At 43.5% G+C, this 14,137-nt stretch overlaps 1 non-coding gene across 1 annotated transcript; it reads left to right on the top strand.

Moving 5' to 3' along the window:
* The first annotated feature begins 13,037 nt into the window (after positions 1-13,037).
* On the top strand, positions 13,038-13,110 carry TRNAS-GGA (transfer RNA serine (anticodon GGA)). The gene has a single exon. It is a non-coding gene; the product is annotated as a tRNA-Ser (tRNA).
* Positions 13,111-14,137: the final 1,027 nt, after the last annotated feature.

Here is a 14,137-nt window from a genome sequence, read left to right as displayed (position 1 = left end):
TACAGAGCTGCTTCTTTTCAGTGTTCACTGTGCGGGCGCAGGAGGGCTGAGAGGAGCTATTCCACGTTCAAGGTCAGGAGGGGCAGTGGTGAGGAGATAACCCTTGTCCAAGGTAAGGAACAGCAGCTGCGCTTTGCTGGAGCAGCCGTGAAGAAATACCCCACGTCCAAGGTAAGAGAAACCCAAGTAAGATGGTAGGTGTTGCAAGAGGGCATCAGAGGGCAGACACACTGAAACCATAATCACAGAAAACTAGTCAATCTAATCACACAGACCACAGCCTTGTCTAACTCAATGAAACTAAACCATGCCTTGTGGGGCCACCCAAGACGGGCGGGTCATAGTGGAGAGGTCTGACAGAATGTGGTCCACTGGAGAAGGGAATGGCAAACCACTTCAGTATTCTTGCCTTGAGAACCCTATGAACAGTATGAAAAGGCAAAATGATAGGATACTGAAAGAGGAACTCCCCAGGTCAGTAGGTGCCCAATGTGCTACTGGAGATCAGTGGAGAAATAACTCCAGAAAGAATGAAGGGATGGAGCCAAAGCAAAAACAATACCCAGTTGTGGATGTGACTGGTGATAGAAGCAAGGTCCGATGCTGTAAAGAGCAATATTGCATAGGAACCTGGAATGTTAGGTCCATGAATCAAGGCAAATTGGAAGTGGTCAAACAGGAGATGGCAAGAGTGAATGTTGACATTCTAGGAATAAGTGAACTAAGACAGACTGGAATGGGTGAATTTAACTCAGATGACCATTATATCTACTACTGTAGGCAGGAATCCCTTAGAAGAAATGGAGTAGCCATCATGGTCAACAAAAGAGTCCGAAATGCAATACTTGGATGCAATCTCAAAAACGACAGAATGATCTCTGTTCATTTCCAAGGCAAACCATTCAATATCACAGTAATCCAAGTCTATGCCCCAACCACTAACACTGAAGAAGCTAAAGTTGAACGGTTCTATGAAGACCTACAAAACCTTTTAAAACTAACCCCCCCAAAAGATGTCCTTTTCATTATAGGGGACTGAAATGCAAAAGTAGGAAGTCAAGAAACACCTGGAGTAATAGGCAAATTTGGCCTTGGAATACGGAATAAAGCAGGGCAAAGGCTAATAGAGTTTTGCCAAGAGAACGCACTGGTCATAGCAAACACCATCTTCCAACAACACAAGAGAAGACTCTACACACGGACATCACCAGATGGTCAACACCAAAATCAGATTGATTATATTCTTTGCAGCCAGAGATGGAGAAGCTCTATACAGTCAGCAAAAACAAGACCAGGAGCCAACTGTGGCTCAGATCATGAACTCCTTATTACCAAATTCAGACTTAAATTGAAGAAAGTAGGGAAAACCACTAGACCATTGAGGTATGACCTAAATCAAATCCCTATGATTATACAGTGGAGGAGAGAAATAGATTTAAGGGACTAGATCTGATAGACAGAGTGCCTGATGAAATATGCACTGAGGTTCATGACATTGTACAGGAGACAGGGATCAAGACCACACCCATGGAAAAGAAATGCAAAAAAAGCAAAATGGCTGTCTTGGGAGGCCTTACGAATAGCTGTGAAAAGAAGAGAAGTGAAAAGCCAAGGAGAAAAGAAAAGATATAAGCATCTGAATGCAGAGTTCCAAAGAATAGCAAAAAGAGATAAGAAAGCCTTCCTCAGTGATCAATGCAAAGAAATAGAGGAAAACAACAGAATGGGAAAGACTAGAGATCTCTTCAAGAAAATTAGAGATACCAAGGGAACATTTCATGCAAAGATGGGCTCAATAATGGACAGAAATGGTATGGACCTAACAGAAGCAGAAGATATTAAGAAGAGGTGGCAAGAATACACGGAACTGTACAAAAAAGAGCTTCATGACCCAGGTAATCATGATGGTGTGATCACTCATCTAGAGCCAGACATCCTGAAATGTGAAGTCAGGTGGGCCTTAGAAAGCATCGCTATGAACAAAGCTAGTGGAGGTGATGGAATTCCAGTTGAGCTATTTCAAATCCTGAAAGGTGATGCTGTGAAAGTGCTGTGCTCAATATGGCAGCAAATTTGGAAAACTCAGCAGTGGCCAGAGGACTGGAAAAGGTCCGTTTTCATTCCAATCCCAAAGAAAGGCAATGCCAAAGAATGCTCAAACTACCACACAATTGCACTCATCTCACACACAAGTAAAGTAATGCTCAAAATTCTCCAAGCCAGGCTTCAGCAATACGTGAACCGTGAACTTCCAGATGTTCAAGCTGGTTTTAGAAAAGGCAGAGGAACCAGAGATCAAATTGCCAGCATCCACTGGATCATGGAAAAATCAAGAGAGTTCCAGAAAAACACCCATTTCTGCTTTATTGACTATGCCAAAGCCTTTGATTTGTGTGGATCACAATAAACTGTGGAAAATTCTGAAAGAGATGGGAATACCAGACCACCTGACCTGTCTCTTGAGAAACCTACATGCATGTCAGGAAGCAACAGTTAGAACTGGACATGGAACAACAGACTGGTTCCAAATAGGAAAAGGAGCACGTCAAGGCTGTATATTGTCACCCTGCTTATTTAACTTGCATGCAGAGTACATCATGAGAAACGCTGGGCTGGAAGAAGCACAAGCTGGACTCAAGATTGCTGGGAGAAATATCCATAACCTCAGATATGCAGATGACCCCACCCTTATGGCAGAAAGTGAAGAGGAACTAAAATGCCTCTTGATGAGAGTGAAAGAGGAGAGTGAAAAAGGTGGCTTAAAGCTCAACATTCAGAAAACTAAGATCATGGCATCTGGTCCCATCACTTAATGGGAAATAGATGGGGAAACAGTGGAAACAGTGTCAGACTTTATTTTGGGGGGCTCCAAAATCACTGCAGATGTTGATAGCATCCTTGAAATTAAAAGACGCTTACCCCTTGGAAGGAATGTTATGACCAACCTAGATAGCATATTGAAAAGCAGAGACATTACTTTGCCAACAAAGGTCTGTCTAGTCAAGGCTATGGTTTTTCCAGTGGTCATGTGTGGATGTGAGAGTTGGACTGTGAAGAAAGCTGAGCGCCAAAGAATTGATGCTTTTGAACTGTGGTTTTGGAGAAGACTCTTGAGAGTCCCTTGGACTGCAAGGAGATCCAACCAGTCCATTCTAAAGGAGATCAGTCCTGTGTGTCTTTGGAAGGACTGATGCTAAAGCTGAAACTCCAGTACTTTGGCCACCTCATGTGAAGAGTTGACTCATTGGAAAAGACTCTGATGCTGGGAGAGATTGTGGGCAGGAGGAAGAGGGGACAACAGAGGATGAGATGGCTGGATGGCATCACCGATTTGATGGACGTGAGTTTGAGTGAACTCCTGGAGCTGGTGATGAACAGGGTGGCCTGGCGTGCTGCAATTCATGAGGTTGCAGAGTCGGACACGACTGAGTTACTGAACTGATGAAGGCCATGTCAGAAAGTCTTTTGGGAGGATTTCCAGCTCTCCTGCTATACTGTAAATGCTAGGTAAAAGTGAAAGTTAAGTTGTTCAGTCATGTCTGACTCTTTGTTACCCCGTGGACTGTAGCTCACCAGGCTCCTCCATCCATGGGATTCTCCAGGCAAGAATACTGGAGTGGTTGCCATTTCCTTCTCCAGGGGATCTTCCCAACCCAGGGATCAAACCCAGGTCTCCCACATTAGAGACAGATGCTTTAACCTCTGAGCCACCAGGGAATGCAAATATCTAGGTTTAAAATAACAGAACAAAGTCATCACTAGTGGCCTGAAAACCTACATCATATGCATTCTCTTGGCGCCATGTTACCTGAGGGGTGTAATGGGCGATGAGGGGGTGGCTTGGTTTCCTCATACATAAACCCTGGAAGCTGTCACCCTCAGGGACAGCATTCATGTCCTCCACTTATGCCTACACCTCCCCAATCTCTCTGAACTACCTATGGGCACAGTTGTTCTATCAGACCCATTTCTTTGAAGGACACCTCCCCTCAAGTTTGGAAAAGATTTTACTGAGAAATGGAGATGACACAGAATCACATTATCAAGCAGTATCATAAAGGATTTCTGGAGCCTTCAGAACTAATGCCCAGTTCTTAGCCTTCCTCTCAGAAAGTCAGACCCGAATCGGGCATGGGGAACTCTAAAATCCATTTCCAAAGCCAAGACCTGCCCCTGTTTTATAAGGTTAAATGTTGAAAGTAGATTTGATCGTTGGCTCCACAAAAATGGAAAAGGAAGAAAAGGGACAAAAATGTGGCTTTTTGGGGTAAGACTTTTATCAAAAGCAGGTACACTGTTCAACCCAAGCTGAGAGACAAAGGGCGCCTTGTGTAGCTCCCTCCACAGGTGGTTCTCAAGCTGCAAGGGGAGGAAAGGAGTCAGGGAATGTTTTTTGTGTGCCCAGGAAAAGAAAGAGCAATTCACGAGAGCCGCACACAGGACCTGGCTCTGAGGTGTGCCTCCAGGCCCAGCTGGGCCAGCGGTCGTGTTTCATCGTAAGGAGAGGAGGCCTGCACGGAGCCAGGCCTGAGGGAGGCAAAGGTTTCCCCATGGCCCAGGGGTGACGCAGCCTCCCTGAAAACATAATCGGAGAAGGCAGGAGTTCAGCAGGTCCCTGTGCAGGCCTCCTCAGGTCTGGGTGCCCAGCAGGGAGGTGCAGGTGATGAGAGACAAGCTCTTCTGCTTGGCAGTCTGTTCTCTGAGGCACTTCCGAGCGCAGCAGACCACACTGTCCACCACGCAACCACTGGCCAAAGGCCCCTAATGAGGACTGAAAATGTGGCTGCTCTGAAATGAGGTGTGCTGAAAACTTAAAGGCAATTCCAAGAAGGTGAGCTCAAAATAAGGAGCTGTGAAATGTCTCAATAATTTTACAATTGGTTTTGAGCTTTTGAATTGTTATGAGAGGATATACCGAGTTAAATAAAGTATATGATTGATTTACCTGCATCGTTTTACTTTTTATTATGGTGACTGCTAGAAAATTTTAAATGGCATATATGGTTCATATTATATTTCCTTTGGGCTGTGCTACCTTGCAGAATGCTCAGCCAGAATGGCTCTGACATTCTGAACTAATTTTCTTTTGGGTATTGGATAAAGGAGAGATTAAGAGGCAGGGACACATCAAGAGAAGAATGTGCTTATGGTCCCGAGTCCTGCAGCTCCTGATTTGACGAAGCTCATTCCTAGAGCACCAAAGCAGCCTGTCTCCCTCTTTGTGATTGTATCCCTCATGTCTGATTCACACTGCGGTCCCAGCACCCAGCCTGGCATGGAGAGGCCCCTGGGTTTGTCCTAGGAAGGGGTATCTTGTCTGGTCTCAATTAAGCTCCCTGTGTGTGTGGTCATCTGTAAGTCACCTCACTGGCTGCTTCTGGGGACTGACAGGCTATCAGCGAGGGGTACAGAGAAGACTGGGTTGCATGTCTCATTCTCCAGCAGCATACTTGAGCTCATGGCACGTGGACAGGTTCCAAAATGGCGAGTAGAAGGTGCAAGGCCCCTTGTGGTCTAGTCAGAGCCATACACTGTCCCTTCTGCCACATTCTGTCGACCAGAGCCATCACCAGGCCAGTCCAGATTCCAGGGGCTGAGGAACAGACTCTCCTTCCTGATGGAGGAAGCTTCAGAGTCATATGGTAAGAACTATGTATGCCTCAAGGGAGGGAAACAATTCGGTCCATTTTTAAAAACCAATCTATCACAGAGGCCGTCTACTTCCCTTAGTTATCCCTTGTCCATCATAGCCTAGACTCCAGCCAAACTGCAATCCTTACTTCCCAAACACGATGCCAACACTTTCAGACATCTCTGTTCTTGCTTGGACTTGTTGTTTCTTTGACCTAAACTGCCTTTTTCATCCCCTCATGCCTTCACCCTTACTTAAACTGTCTTTGAAAGGTAACTCACAAATCCAGATTTAAAGGAGCTGATTGAAGATGTATACTCCTCTGCTCCCTCTTGAAAACCTAGGAAAAGGATATAAAGGGGACTTTTTATAAAAATGCGTAAACCCACAAAGGCAAAGAGAAGAGAAACTGACAGCTGGTAAAGTATTTCAACAAAATGCAGGGATGTGGAAATCAGATGCATGGTGCCTAACAGCGATCAATCTCCTGCAGAACCCGAGCATCCAGGAACCAGGGGCTGGGTGCCCGCAAGGTGGGGTAGGAGGTGCTGAACTGTTCATTTGTTGAACGTACAGGAAGCCACTGATCCCTGGATCTTCCCATCCTCCCCACACAGGCAGGTGAATAGCCTTCTTCACCCAGAGGCTCATAGGTTTCATCCTGAAGAGGCTTAGCCTGAGGAACTCTGGAGTTGGGAACAGTAGGCATAGCTCATGGCACCATTCTGAAAAGAGAGATTAAGGGGATGTCTATGCACGAGAGGGTGAAACTTTTAGCTGCATGCCCAGCCTGGCTCTGGAAAAGTTGGCAACCAGCTTTATACATCCTGAGCAAGAGCCCAAAAGATTCCTCTTTAGGGAAACGGACCAACTCAAAAAGAAAATGTAAAAATACTGACATTTGTGAGCTGCTCGATAAAATATCAAGATAGCTGCCTGATTCCCCCATAGGGAAGCCTCCAGGCACAGGCCTAGCTAGCTCTTCAATACAGGTTGTTCCAGGCAGCTTGAAACTGGAACTATTTGCCAAGGTCAAGAGACATTCGAACAAAGCCTCTACTATGACAGACAGCAATAAAACCAACAACAACCAAAGAGATGGGGAGGTGGGTGGCAGAAGTCAGGTAATAAGAAAGGCAAGTCTAAGTTTGTACAAACAAAAGTCAATTTACACTATTTACCTCTGAAAATATTAAGCAGTAGCATCATAAGCATATTAGTTAGAAATATATTGGTAGCAGAATTAAAACTGGAAAGTGCTGGAAATCATTGTTTTTAAGAAGGAAAAAGAGGGCTTGGCTGATTTCATGAAAAGTCTTACAAAACTATTAGATGGACTCAACTCTGTACATGCATTACTTTGTCAGGAGAAAAAAATATTGTTTTTTTAAATAAACAACACCTACTTAAACATCCTCTCTTCTGAAAAGACTTCTCAGTCTCCCAAGCAAGTACATGGCTATATTTTATACGTTTTCCTGTGACTACATTCAAAGGACTATGTTCATAGTTGATTGAAAGTCATGAATGAATACACTGAGGAAAATACAGTCATACATTTAACCATGTTTTATCTGTAATATATCTGTTTGAGTGCTTACCTTTTTACTAGGCTTTATGCTTTTCGAAGTCAGAGCTAAGCCTTAATTTAGCATGGGGCATTCAGAAGATGTTCCCTACATATGAGGGGTCGGGAATGGAGATTAAATTACAGACACTTCATAAGGCAAAATTTTCTCCCTTTAATTCATTTTCCATTTTATTTTTAATTTATCAATTTGTAATTAGTCTTGTTCCTAAAAGGAATCTATGTGGACTTGTTAAAACATATTCAGGTTAAAAAAAATAAAAGTGAAGAAATCAGGGCACATGGGAAGCCTGTCTTTAAAAAGTCACACCAACATACTATTTAAAACAAGAAAGAAGGAAGGACTGGGGAGGGAGGGATGAGAAACACGAGCAGGACAGCAGGAAGGAAGCACATTTAAGTCACTCAAATGGCCAAAAGAATTTGCCCAATGCTTGCACTTCATATTGCTCTTTATAGCATCAGACCTTGCTTCTATTATCAGTCACATCCACAACTGGGTATTGTTTTTGCTTTGGCTCCATCCCTTCATTCTTTCTGGAGTTCTTTCTCCACTGATCTCCAGTAGCATATTGGGCACCTACTGACCTGGGGAGTTCCTCTTTCAGTATCCTATCATTTGACTTTTCATACTGTTCATGGGGTTCTCAAGGCAAGAATACTGAAGTGGTTTGCCATTCCCTTCTCCAGTGGACCACATTCTGTCAGACCTCTCCACCATGACCCGCCCGTCTTGGGTGGCCCCACAGGGCATGGCTTGGTTTCACTAAGTTAGACAAGGCTGTGGTCCATGTGATTAGATTGACTAGTTTTCTGTGATTATGGTTTCAGTGTGTCTGCCCTCTGATGCCCTCTTGCAACACCTACTGTCTTACTTGGGTTTCTCTTACCTTGGATGTGGGGTATCTATTCATGGCTGCTCCAGCAAAGCGTAGCTGCTGCTCCTTACCTTGGACAAGGGGTATCTCCTCACTGCCGCCACTCCTGAAAAGCAGAGACATTACTTTGCCAACAAAAGTCCATCTAGTCAAGGCTATGGTTTTTCCAGCAGTCATGTATGGATGTGAGAGTTGGACTGTGAAGAAAGCTGAGCACCGAAGAATTGATGCTTTTGAACTGTGGTGTTGGAGAAGATGCTTGAGAGTCCCTTGGACTGCAAGGAGATCCAACCAGTCCATTCTGAAGGAGATCAGCCCTGGGATTTCTTTGGAAGGAACAATGCTAAAGCTGAAACTCCAGTACTTTGGCCACCTCATGAGAAGAGTTGACTCATTGGAAAAGACTCTGATGCTGGGAAGGATTGGGGACAAGAAGAGAAGGGGATGACAGAGGATGAGATGGCTGGATGGCATCACTGACTCGATGGACATGAGTTTGAGTGAACTACGGGAGTTGGTGATGGACAGGGAGGCCTGGTGTGCTGCAATTCATGGAGTTGCAAAGAGTTGGACATGACTGAGCTACTGAACTGAACTGAACTGAACTGCACTTCATATCTACCCCACCATCCACTCTGGAAATTTCACAGCCAGCTCTTTGCTCAGGCTGTCTGTCCTTCGTGCTAACCAGTCCTTTCCATTGGCCAATGGCTGGTACTGACTCATCCTATAAGACCAAGCCAGTCAAGGTGTAGTCCGTGGATGTGTACCTGTCTGTTTTCTGCATTTTTTTAAAAATTGGGGTATAATTGCTTTACAATGTTGTGCTAGTTTCTGCTGTACAATGAAGTGAATCAGCTGTATGTACAAGTATATTCCCTCCCTCTTGTACTTCCCTTTGACCCCCCATTCCAACCATCTGTTATCACAGAGCACCAAGCTGAACTTCCTGTGCTATGTACAGCAGCTTCCCATTAGCTATTTTAAACCACTTAATTGAGGTAAGTCTGCAAGTTGAAAGAGAGCATTTAGATATGTTATAATATATTAGAGTAATTTCATATATTTGTACTCTGATAACAAAGTTGGGCTTGATTTTTTAAAAACTTTACTTTCCTAGTCATTTGATTGTATCTGCAAGGTAGACTGAAAATTAAAAAAAGAAAAGCTTTAGCACTTTAGTATAGTTTGAAAAGCTACTTTAAGACTCCTTTCAGATATCACCTCCTCCAGGAAGCCTTACTATTTTCTCTCACGTTCGGGGAGGGTGCTTCTCCTTGGCTATACTTCCACAAAGCCAAGCAAATTTCTGACTTTGTGCAGTTCAAGTATCCATTTGTAACTGTTTCCTCCAACAACTGTGAGCTTCTTGAGGGCAAGCACTGTATCACTATATCTTAGTTATCTTTGCATCAAGGACAAAGCCCACAGAACACGTTTCATAAATGTTTGCCAAATATAAGAAACTGAGCAGTCTTGCTTGGGTATACACAGCCAATATGGGATTATGTAGTACCTGCTTATCTAAGTTTCCATTATTAATCAAATCATCTTCTGATTGACAATCTTTCTTTAAAATATGTTTAATTATTAGACACAGCTATTAGATTAGATCTGATAGGCAAACTGCCTGAAGAACTATGGGTCAAGATTAATAACACTGTATAGGAGCCAGTGACCAACACCACCCAAAAGAAAAAGAAATGCAAGAAGGCAAAACTTGTCTGAGAAGGACTTACAAATAGCTGAGAAAAGGAGAGAAATGAAAAAGAAAGGAGAAAGGGAAAGGTATATCACACTGAATGCAGAGCTCCAAAGAATAGAAGAAAAAGATAAGAAAGGCTTCTTAAGTGAGCAATGCAAAGAAACAGAGGAAAACAACACAACAGGAAAGACTAGATATCTCTTCAAGAAAATTGGAGACACCATGGTAACATTTCATGCAAAGATGAACACAATAAAAGACAGAAACAGTAAGGACCCAATAGAAGCAGAAGAGTTTAAGAAGATGGTGCAAGAGTATATAGAAGAACTGTACAAAAAAGGTCTTAATGACCTGGATAACCACCATGGTAAGGTTACTCACCTAGAGCCAGACATCCTGGAGTGTGAACTCAAGTGGCCCTTGGGAAGCATTACTATAAATAAAGCTAGTGGAGGTGATGGAATTCCAGTGAGCTATTTCAAATCCTAAAAGATGATACTGTTAAAGTGCTGCACACTGGAAAACTCAGCAGTGGCCACAGGACTGGAAAAGGAGTTTTCATTTCAATCCCAAAGAAGGGCAATACCAAAGAATGTTCAGACTTTCAAACAACTCATTTCACTTGCTAGCAAGATAGAACTCAAAATCCTTCAAGCAAGGCTCCATCAGTATGTGAACCAAGAACTTCCAGATGTACAAGCTGGATTTAGAAAAGGCAGAAGAGTTGGAGATCAAATTCCCAACATCTGTTGAATAATAGAAAAAGAAAGAGAATTCCAAAAACATCTACTTCTGCTTAATTGACTATGCTAAAGCCTTTGACTGTGTGGATTACAATAAACTGTGGAAAATTCTTAAACAGATGGGAATACCAGACCACCTTACCTGCCTCCTGCAAAAGCTGTATGCAGGTCAAGAAACAGTTAGAACTGGACATGGAACAATGGACTGGGAAAGAAGTATGCCAAGGATGTATAGTATCACCCAGCTTTTTCTATTTAGAATACATCATGTGAAATACTGAGCTGGATGATTCATAAGCTGGAATCAAGATAGCGGGTAGAAGTATCAACAATGCAGATGACACCACCCTAATGGCAGAAAGGGAAGAGGAATAAAAGAGCCTCTTGATGAAGGTGAAAGAGGAGAGTGAAAAAGTTGCTGTAAAACTCATCTTTCAAAAAACAAAAATCATGGCATCTGGTCCCATTCAGTTCAGTCACTCAGTCGTGTCTGACTCTTTGTGACCTCATGAATTGCAGCATACCAGGCCTCCCTGTCCATCACCAACTCCCGGAGTTCACTCAAACTCATGTCCATCGAGTCGGTGATGCCATCCAGCCATCTCATCCTCTGTCATCCTCTTCTCCTCCTGCCCCCCAATCCCTCCCAGCATCAGGGTCTTTTCCAATGAGTTAACTCTTCGCATGAGGTGGCCAAAGTACTGGAGTTTCAGCTTTAGCATCAGTCCTTCCAAAGACACACAGGACTGGTCTCCTTTAGAATGGACTGGTTGGACCTCCGTGCAGTCAAAGGGACTCTCAAGAGTCTTCTCCAACACCACAGTTCAAAAGCATCAATTCTTTGGTGCTCAGCTTTCTTCACAGTCCAACTCTCACATCCATACATGACTACCGGAAAAACCATAGCCTTGACTAGACGGACCTTTGTTGGCAAAGTAATGTCTCTGCTTTTCAATATGCTGTCTAGGTTGGTCATAACTTTCCTTCCAAGGAGTAAGTGTCTTTTAAATTCATGGTTGCAGTCACCATCTGCAGTGATTTTGGAGCCCCCCAAAATAAAGTCTGACACTGTTTCCACTGTTTCCCCATCTATTTCCCATGAAGTGATGGGACTAGATGCCATAATCTTCGTTTTCTGAATGTTGAGCTTTAAGCCAACTTTTTCACTCTCCTCTTTCACTTTCATCAAGAGGCATTTTAGTTCCTCTTCACTTTCTGCCATAAGGGTGGTGTCATCTGCATATCTGAGGTTATAGATATTTCTCCTGGCAATCTTGAGTCCAGTTTGTGCTTCTTCCAGCCCAGCGTTTCTCATGATGTACTCTGCATGCAAGTTAAATAAGCAGGGTGACAATATACAGCCTTGACGTACTCCTTTTCCTATGTGGAACCAGTCTGTTGTTTCATGTCCAGTTCTAACTGTTGCTTCCTGACCTGCATATAGGTTTCTCAAGAGGCAGGTTAGGTGGTCTGGTATTCCCATCTCTTTCAGGATTTTCCACAGTTTATTGTGATCCACACAGTCAAAGGCTTTGGCATAGTCAATAAAGCAGAAATAGATGTTTTTCTGGAACTCTCTTGCTTTTCCCATGATCCAGCAGATATTGGCAATTTTATCTCTGGTTCCTCTGCCTTTTCTAAAATTACTTCATGGCAAATACATAGGAAAACAATGGAAACAGTGACAGACTTCCAAAATCACTGCAGATGGTGACTGCAGCCATGAAATTAAAAGACGCTTTCTCCTTGGAAGAAAAGCAATGAAAAACTACAGTGTATTAAAAAGTAGAGACATTGCTTTGCCAACAAAAATCTGTATAGTCAAAGCTATGACTTTTCCAGTAGTCATGTATGGATGTGAGAGTTGTACCATTAAAGGTGATTGCCAAAGAATTGATGCTTTCAAATTGTGTTGTTGATTGTGCTCTCAAAATTCTTGAGAGTCCTTTGGACGTCAAGGAGATCAAACCATTCAATCCTAAACAAAATCAACCCTGAATATTCATTGGATTGTCCACTATTCATTGAACAAATGCTGAAGCTCCAATACTTTGGCCACCTAATGTGAAGAGTGACTCACTGGAAAAGACCCTGATGCTGGGAAAGATTGAGGGCAGGAGGAGAAGAGGACAACAGAGGATGAGATGGCTGGATGGCATCCCTGACTTAACTGACATGAGTTTAAGCAGACTCTTGCATATGGTGAAGGACAGGGAAGGCTGGCATGCTGCAGTTCATGGGGTTGCAAAGAGTTGGACACAAATTAGGAACTGAAGATTACTATCCTGGGAGCCATTCTGACCAGTTTGTTTAGCATAAAGCTGTAAATCCTTTCTCTGTATTTCATTTTGTGTTGATTTCGTAGATTAACTCTTGAGTAATTTTTGAGTTCAAATGAAATTTTTGCTCTACTGCACTGCTCATATGGGAAAATAAAACCATTTCCTGTATCACTATGAGGAAAATAGCATATAGTATATTCATATGACAGTTCCCGGTGGCTCAGAGGTTAAAGCATCTGCCTGGAATGCAGGAGACCCGGGTTCGATCCCTGGGTTGGGAAGATCCCCTGGAGAAGGAAATGGCAACCCACTCCAGTACTCTTGCCTGGAGAATCCCATGGAGGGAGGAGTCTGGTAGGCTACTAGTCCATAGGGTCGCAAAGAGTCAAACATGACTGAGTGACTTCACTTCACATACATAGCACATTTTAGACTTACAATAAGTGTTTCTCTCAAGGTATGGCAAACTTTAGGCATGTAACTTCTTCCCCTTGTATCTGCGGCAAACATTGCTAAACATTCTTACTTTACTATATTGACGTAAACCACCAGGTTTCCCCGGTGGCTCAGTGGTAAAGAAAACGCCTGCAGTGCAGGAGCTGCAGCAGGAGATATGGGTTAGATCCCTGGGTCAGAAGATACCCTGGAGAGGGTGTGGCAACTCCAGTCTTCTTGCCTTGAAAATCCCATGGACCTGGCGGGCTGCAGTTTATAGGGTCACAAAGAGCCAGACACAACTGAAGAGACTTAGCCTGCATGCTGCGTGCACCCACTGACATAAAACAGACCTAGGCTGCTATTCAGCCACCCTCAACTGAAGAGAAATGGAAACACACATCTTATTTGTCACCCTCAGTACATATCATGCAGCTTAGGATGTGAGTGTAGGCTAAGGCTGAAGCGAGTGATGATCCCAGTTCCAAACTAGATTTTAATCAGTATAGGAGAGCAAGTCTAGTCAGCTTGCATTAGATGGTATAGAAAATGAGAACATACTTCTCTTCAGATTTCAAGATGCAAGAACTATCACAAGGAGAGGCAAGAAGTCCTTCTGGATGGTAATGCAGTCTCTGATTCTAAGAAACCAGAAGAAATGTAAACAGGTTACAGCTGGATTAAGATCTAACATACCGGACTTCCCTGGTGGTCCAGTGGTTGGTGCCAATGCAGGGGACATGGGTTCGATCTCTGCTCCAGGGAGATTCCACATGCCATGGGGCAAGTAAACCAATGAGCCACAACTACTGAAGCTCGAATGCCCTGGAGCCCATGCTCTACAACAAGAGCTGCTGTTGTTCAGTTAGTCAGT

Source organism: Capricornis sumatraensis, chromosome 6 (assembly GCF_032405125.1).
Source record: "Capricornis sumatraensis isolate serow.1 chromosome 6, serow.2, whole genome shotgun sequence".
NCBI classification, from domain to species: Eukaryota; Metazoa; Chordata; class Mammalia; order Artiodactyla; family Bovidae; genus Capricornis; species Capricornis sumatraensis.
The sequence above is the reverse complement of the archived record's forward strand: the minus strand, read 5'-3'. Positions and strand labels throughout refer to the sequence as shown.